A 7,981-nucleotide genomic window follows, 5' to 3' on the forward strand; every position below is an offset into this window, starting at 1 on the left:
TTCTCTCTCTCTCTTCTTCTTCTTCTCTCTCTCTCTCTCTCTCTCTCTCTCTCTCTCTCTCTCTCTTCTCTCGCTCTATATATATATATATATATATGTACATACATACAAACGTTAGACACCGACATTAGAACTGTTGCGTTTTTCTTAGATTGATATCGATGATGATCTGCATGGCGTCGGTGATGATGACCTTCATGACATTGATGTCGGTGGCGCAGCAGGCGTGCGGATACACCATCTGCTTCTCTGGCTTCCTTTTGATGAACTCGCTTCTCACGAACTTCGTTACAGCTTCCGGGGTCAGCTCACCTATAGGCAATGCGCGAGAGAAAGTATGATTTAGCACGAGAAACCCTTGCATGTGATGTATAACGAATGTCGCTTTGTTTTTCGTATGCGCTTGCTCTGCGGCATCGTATGTCATCTATGATGATTACGATATTATAATATTGCACGTACATACACGGCTGACGCGAACAAATAGTACTGTAATTATCAAATTGAAATAATGGGCTGCGGATGTACTTCATGTATTTATTTTGGTCATTTTGATGAGTCTTGATTATGTAAATATTTCGTATTTTGTTCGCGTTTGTTATTAGTATGGGTTGTATCATCACGGCCCAGCTGAATTCCTATCTCACACCCGCCTCCACGCCCACATTAGGTCTCACTTCATGAGAAATAACTATTTAACTGCAAAAACACCACTTGTAGACATTTCAAGGCCTGTACAGTATATAATCCGTAAGTAACAATAGTCGAGCAATGTAAAAGCTGAAACCTAAATAGTTAGGGAACCATTTCCTGAAGTCCTTGGATTTTAATCTTTCTGCGAGCTCATCTTTCTTGTTGAGAAACAAGATGAAGTCCGTGTTTTTCAGGAATTCGTTGTTTGAAATCTCCCCAAAAAGCTGAAGACTATCCGCCATCGAATTCTGCAAAGGTTTGTTAATCATTTGTGTAAATGAGATTGCTCTCAGTGTAAGAAAACGGCGTTCAAAATGACGGTATATTGCATATAATGCGAAGCTTGTGTAAAATAAGTCAACTAGACAGAATGCTCGTAATTGAAATCGATAGCAAAGTTATTACATGAGCGAATTTGTGTGTGTGTGTGTGTGTGTGCGTGCGTGCGTGCGTGCGTGTGTGTGCGTGTGCGTAAACGCGCGCGCTTGTGTGAGAGTGTGTGTGCGTGTGTGGGTGCGTACGTGCGTGCGTGTGTATATGTATGTGAGTGTGTGTGTGGGAGGGCGTCAGTGTGGGTGCGTACGTGCGTGCGTGAGTGTGTGTGTGTGTGTGTGCGTTATAAAACACTAATTTTTTCTTGGGTGTTTATGCTAACCGTGGTTGGCTCCTCTTCTAACTGCTCGCTGTAACTGCTGAGCGAAGTGAAGAATATCACAGATGTCACTCCCTCGAAGAAATGTATCCACTTCTTTCGTTGGCTTTTCTGCCCGGCTACATCCACAACTCTGCGTGAATGGTTATCTGGTCATTAATTCATCATTGATTTATTAATCGAAACGAGTAATCCTTAGTTGGCTTTAGTAAAAGTTAAGTGCGCGTAGCAGCGGTGTATCGTTGCGGAAATATGATAACAATAATGTGACTGCATCAAAGCAATATTTATACCATTCCGCTCATTAAACTATATTACATAAAAATGTTTTGAAAACACAGGGCTGCGTCAGTGGAACATACGTGCAATTAGGCCTACTGCATAGTAAATTTTCACTTACTTCAATATGTTTTAAATCAGTCTGTATAGCACACACAACACGTACGCATTCACACACGCCCACACACCCGAGCGTACGCACGCATTCACTTGAGCACGCACTCGCGTACATGCATGCACTCCCGCACACACATGCACGTATGCTCGCTATATAGCTATCTATCTATTTATCTACCTATCTATCTATCTCTCTCTCTCTATATATATATATATATGAATGGATAAGTAGGTGCGATGGTTATACCGCATACATACCTGTAGTCTAATCCATTTAAACGAAACATCAGTTCCTGTATGCCCAGCGTCGGCTTTCTGATGTATAAAATGTCTTGTATTGTGGGTATATAGTCCGGCACCATAATGCGGTCCACGTGTTCCAGAAAACTAAAAAAAAACATGCAATTGTTTGCGTGCAAAAAACGTGCAAAAACAGTTAATTTACGTTTATAATTACACATGAGCAAAATCCTAATGTGCTTAAATAAATTCATAATTCTAACCCTAACTCTAATCTTAACACCGATTATAATCGACGACAATCTCTCTCTCTCTCTCTCTCTCTCTCTCTGCTCGTCTCTCTCTCTCTCTCTCTCCTCTCTCTCCGCTCTCGCTCTCTCTCTCTCGCTTCACCTTCTCTCTCGCTCTCTCTCTCTCTCTCTCTCCTCTCTCTCTCTCTCCTTCTCTCATCTCCGTCCTCTCTCTCGCTCTCTCGCTCGCTCTCTCGCTCTCGTCGCTCTCTCACTCTCTCCTTTCTCCGCCTCTCTCGCTTGCTCTCCCCCCTCTCTCTCTCTCTGTCCCGCTCCCTTCCTCTCTTCTCTCTCTCTCGTCCCTTCTCTTCTCCTCTTCAATCTGGTCGTGTGTTCTCTCCCTATCTCTCTCTTCTCTCTTACTCTCTCTCTGTCTCTCTCTCTCTATCTATCTATCTATCTATTTAATCTATCTATTAGATATATTAATATATAATTATCAAATACTATATATAATATATATATATTGTCAATTCGAGTACGATTATTCGTCGCCTGTTAAGATTAGAGTAGGTTAGCAGCGAGTTGTTGTAGTAGTCTTTAGACTACTTAATTTTAACTTTTCCACAGATTAGGCCTGCATTACACAACCTGACTATTAATCTTTCACGCACATATGAGCCGGACAGTAGAGGACAGACTTAATAAAAACTGACTTTTTTTTAAAAAAAAGGATTTTTCTTGGGGGGGAAAAAAAAAAGGAGATAAGTTCCCACTATTCCTCTCCCTGTCCGTAGGCCTCGCGAACCCCAGCATCATCCACATAGCAGCATTATCTCTTTGACGTCTCTTTTGTAATTATTATCTTGGATACAGATGGCGCCAGGCTCTAAGGCTGACCGACTATTAAAGTTCGCTCCTGTTTTCGCCTCGCCGTATGCAACCTGCTCTGCTACCTCCGTAGAGCAAGAAGAATTCAATGCTTTAGAAAAGGAAATGTCCTTTAGAGAACCCTATCCAAAAACCGAACCCGTCCAAGTACGAGCAACGCTAACATATTATTGCGTCGTAATGCGTCTCTCTGCCTCGTTTAAACGCGCACAACATTAACAAAATTGTATTATTGTTATTACACCATTTCATATACACAAACACGTGTTTTATATATGAATTGCTGCACCCGACGGTGCGACTCGTTTCGTCTTACACCAAATACCGCAACCACCATCCACACACACACACACACACACACACACACACACACACACACACACACACACACACACACACACACACACACACACACACACATCGCACACATATATCACAAAAAACATGCACGAGGTACGTTTGCCACGTTTCCCTGAGCATTCACGGTGTACGAATGACGCGGTACGTGGTATCAGAAAAATATGGAATCTAAAACACCAGGTGCTCGTCTACAATGTGTCTATAAACCACGATCAAAGCAAATGCGGTACATTACAGTATCACTCGCAGCATGAGTGCGCTATCATGTAATTGCATGTGAAATTATTTATGTTTTTGTAATGATATTGTGTGATGCTAGCAGATTGGGATGGTTGGATATTTTCAGCTTTCGGGTCTTTTCCGAAGTACTTCGCTATCCCATGAATCGATGCGCAGTGGTGTCCACGTTTAATCAATTTGGCTAGTATATAATATTAATTTGGCTTGCATCTAATATAGTTGTTTAATAAAACCCGCTGGAGATCCATATACGAAATGAAACACGCCTTCTCAAGAACATCAAACAAATCGCAACGGCGTGTGGAAAGTTGTCGGCGATAATAAACCTCGGTTATTTTTTTATGAAATATCCGATTTAATTATTATACGCAGTCATTTGCTATGATAGAAGTTCAAACAATTGCAATAGGCGTTACCTATAGTGAACTATAGATATAGCAATGTAGTGCATGTATCTCCCACTAAATCCTCGTGTTATTTACAGTTCATTTGTTAAAGTAGTTTTATCTTCTATTCCAGTTCGCCAAATTTTACCGCCGACTTTTATACTATGACTACTACTTTTATACAGTGAAATACGATAAAAAATATTTACTATGACAATTTCTAAAATTCTCGTGCAAAGCTCGCTACGCTAGTTCTTTGAAACTTTGACTTCATCAGTAAAGTATGTGACTTCATCAGTAATCAGTAACTCGACAGCTCTCCAGCTATGCCTTCCATTTACTCTCTATTTTTTGCCGACAATCTGTGCTATGCCAGCCGTTGGCTTCCTAGAGTGATGAGAATTTAAACGACATTGCGGGCGTGACTAGCCGACTGAACGTGAGCGCAATTAGGCGTCTGCTGTATATCATTTGGCAACCCACTTTTTGGGTCGCCGATCGATGCCCTTGCCGAAGCTACGGTTTGCTTATAACGAGTAAAATGAACAAAATACTGCCGCTTGGCTGCCTATATATAAAGGTTAGGAGTGCAGCGTAACTAAAGAAAATGCAATCGCAAACATGGTCTAGCGACAGTTTCCTCTTTGCTAACGATCGCTTGCAATGTACACCAGGCACATTCATCATAACCCATAATCGCTATCTAGGTTTCTCATTGTGATCTCAATGCTAGTGACCTGAAGGATGAGCAGCACTAAAACTGCCGCTTATAGGTGCATATCGCGCAGTGACAGGATATAGCCGCGCGGTGGCGTCACGCGATCTGTCCGCGAAATCACGCGAGATTATCTCGCCTACCTGTCTAATTAGCACCAGTCAGAACCAACCAAGAGCAAGACCAAGCCATCGGGGAAAATTACACGCGTTTGGATGGTGGCGCGCGGACGCCATCAGCGTGATTAGGAATAAATTATGCAAAGCAGTCTGGCGGCTATGGATTTAAGTATATTATACATGATGCGATATACAAAACGCGGGAAATATTAGTGTTACTACTTAATTGAGGTAATCTGACAAGACAGGCTCATTTTCTTCTTTCCGATAGCATATCCTGGTTACATGCTGTCTATTGGTCCAATGCGTATATTTATGAAAGTAATCGTATCGTATATCGTATGTCGTATAAACTTGGTATTAATCAGCTCTAAGTATCTCTCGATAGAACTGCACGCATCCATACGGGTCCTGCTTGCTTGTAATAGACGCCTAGGCGTGTCAAGGCTAGTTCATTCTGTTCGCTAACCTTCTATTTCCACCTAATACGATCAACAATAATTTACTGGAACGATATAGCTGAAATCTATACTCGTTTACTATATTCCACGCGGTCCTTAATAACACCCCCACTGGATCGCTCTCAGTTGCGCTGTCTTACATAATACGGAATTCCGCTGCTTCATTCCCTGCATGATTCAAGCCCGGGCAGCGCGCATACAGGCTAATATTAACATAAAGCTGCGCGATCACCACATCGAACAGTCAAGATGGTAAGCGTGGGGCTTTCCTGCCGTGAATTCATGCTACCAAATGAAACGCGAATAAATATTGGATACGCTAAAAAGCCCACTGCATATTCCAGCTAGTTTTTTTTTCTCGATCCTATTTTGAAAATAAGTAAAATCATCTCATCTGCGATATGAATTTAAATTGTACCGCTCTATTTGAAGTACTTCCTGTTTAAATGAGTGGGATTCAAAGGTACAAAGGCCGCTCTTCACAGAAAGAGCTATTTACTTTTCTGTTTTACGTGTCGATTACTAGTGGCTCAAACGACAGAAGAACAAAATCACCGAGGTCACAATGCTAACGCACCTTCGCTTCATGCTACCATGTGCATAGTGACGGCGCCGCTTTAATTGCCTTACCCGATTGCTCGGATTCTGAAAATCGATGCTTCGCGCTTGCATGTGATTAATGATGAGCTTGAGAGCGTCGCACACGTTGTCGATGACCAGAGGTCGTAACGCTGATCTCTCCCCTGTCGGGTAGCCATCGCCGTACAATATGCGTAGCTGCTTTGTGAACGTACTCTTGCCAGAACCAGCCGAGCCTGAAATGATAGACTATCGTCGTAATGTGGCCCTAACCCATAGCCTGGCGGCAACGCGGGTTGGCGTATCGACATGTGTGTCATGAAATGCATTGCAAATGAGAATACGACGGGCCTGTAAACACAAGAGCATGAGAGGGTGTATATGCTCGCAATCATAAGCATTATATTGTTGCGTTGTATGGTGTGCATAGTTGGCCGTTCCCGAGGGAGCACGTATTTCACAATAATATATCATGTCAGCAATAGAGCAGACCCCTTGGTAATTACCGTGTTACTCATGACATGACACGTCACCTTGGATCTTTCTCTACTAGCGCCTATATTTATAGTGCCGAGAGCGGTCGCGGGGATTTTTTGCCGAATTATTTCCGATAGTCCAAGCGTGTCTGACAGCATTTGAGATTTTTACCATTTCACAATGGCAATTTGTAGTGCTAGCTATTCCATGAGAATCCTGACGTTGTTAGATGCTGCAAGATGTCGTCTGCATAACAGCTAGCCTATAGCTTGTATATGAAGGCAGCCTCCTTGTATGGACTCGTCACAGGAACTCTAAGCTAGCCACACTTCACGCCGATGATGGCCGACGATTGAAGATGGAGCATTATGGGCATGCTTAAAGGGTCATAGCGCTACCAGCTTTCAACTGAGAATTATTTGTCTATGTGGCAGACTATTTGTCTCGGCCACAGTGCCAGGTAGATGTATCGGGGCGAAAGTTGAAAATTGGGTAGATATCATCAGTGATTCAATGCAGAACAGATATATATATGCATATTATATCCCACCACTCTACCCCCCTCCCCCCACCCACACACATTCCTACGCAAAATTTATTTCCGTGCTCTACAATGGCCGAAACACTATTTGCCAATTATATAATTATATAAAGACGCATGCACCTTGTGATTGAATTTATTACGTAATTTAATTATTTACTTTAATGATACGCAAAAAGGTAGCTTTGACGGCTTTACTCCATATATATAAAAGTACATTTCCCGTGACGTCTCCTCTGCAGATAGGCGTTACCATACTTAGTTTCTTGTGTTTATCGGCAAATTTTATAATCGCACAAGAATAAAAGTTATTCTCCATGACGTCAATGTAACACTTACCATTCGTTTTAATTATGTGGCATATAAGAAAAATTTGGTGAATGTAGTTCGGTATTCAATTTCTTTGTACAGTTTGCAAATAAGAGCGTTGTGCTGTACAAATATGCTATATAGGCATATTAACTGTGAACGTGTGGCAAGTGCATGTCTGAACTCGGTATTTACGCAGTGAACAATGGAAGCTCATAGCTATTTATGAAACTTTTTCTGGTTGTATATCTACTCGTAGACTTGTCTAGATGACATTTACCCACTGGGTTGAGTGCGAACACTCGACTCCATTTGAATTTACAGCGCATGTTTGAATTAAGTATGTAGGCCTATGTGAAATTATTTATTTTGACTTTGCTGGTTAAATATTTTTCAGCGGTTGTTTATACGTAGGGCCTACATAGGATTTTTACTGATAACAGAAAGTTACCTCTATAACAATGATGACAATCCTAACAATAGAATTTTACAAATTAGAAATTAATTCTACATTCAAGATATGGAATAGGCGTGCAGTATCTAACACACGATTCTTTGCGTATAGCAGTAGGCGTGCTATACATATATATATATATATATATATATATATATATATATATACATATGTTAGTATTATTAATTTAATTAGTACTTAACTTTACGTAGTAGAAACTAAGTAAGTAAGTAAGTAA

The sequence above is a fragment of the Priapulus caudatus genome, unplaced genomic scaffold (genome assembly GCF_000485595.1).
Source record: "Priapulus caudatus unplaced genomic scaffold, Priapulus_caudatus-5.0.1 Scaffold723, whole genome shotgun sequence".
Classification (NCBI taxonomy): domain Eukaryota; kingdom Metazoa; phylum Priapulida; class Priapulimorpha; order Priapulimorphida; family Priapulidae; genus Priapulus; species Priapulus caudatus.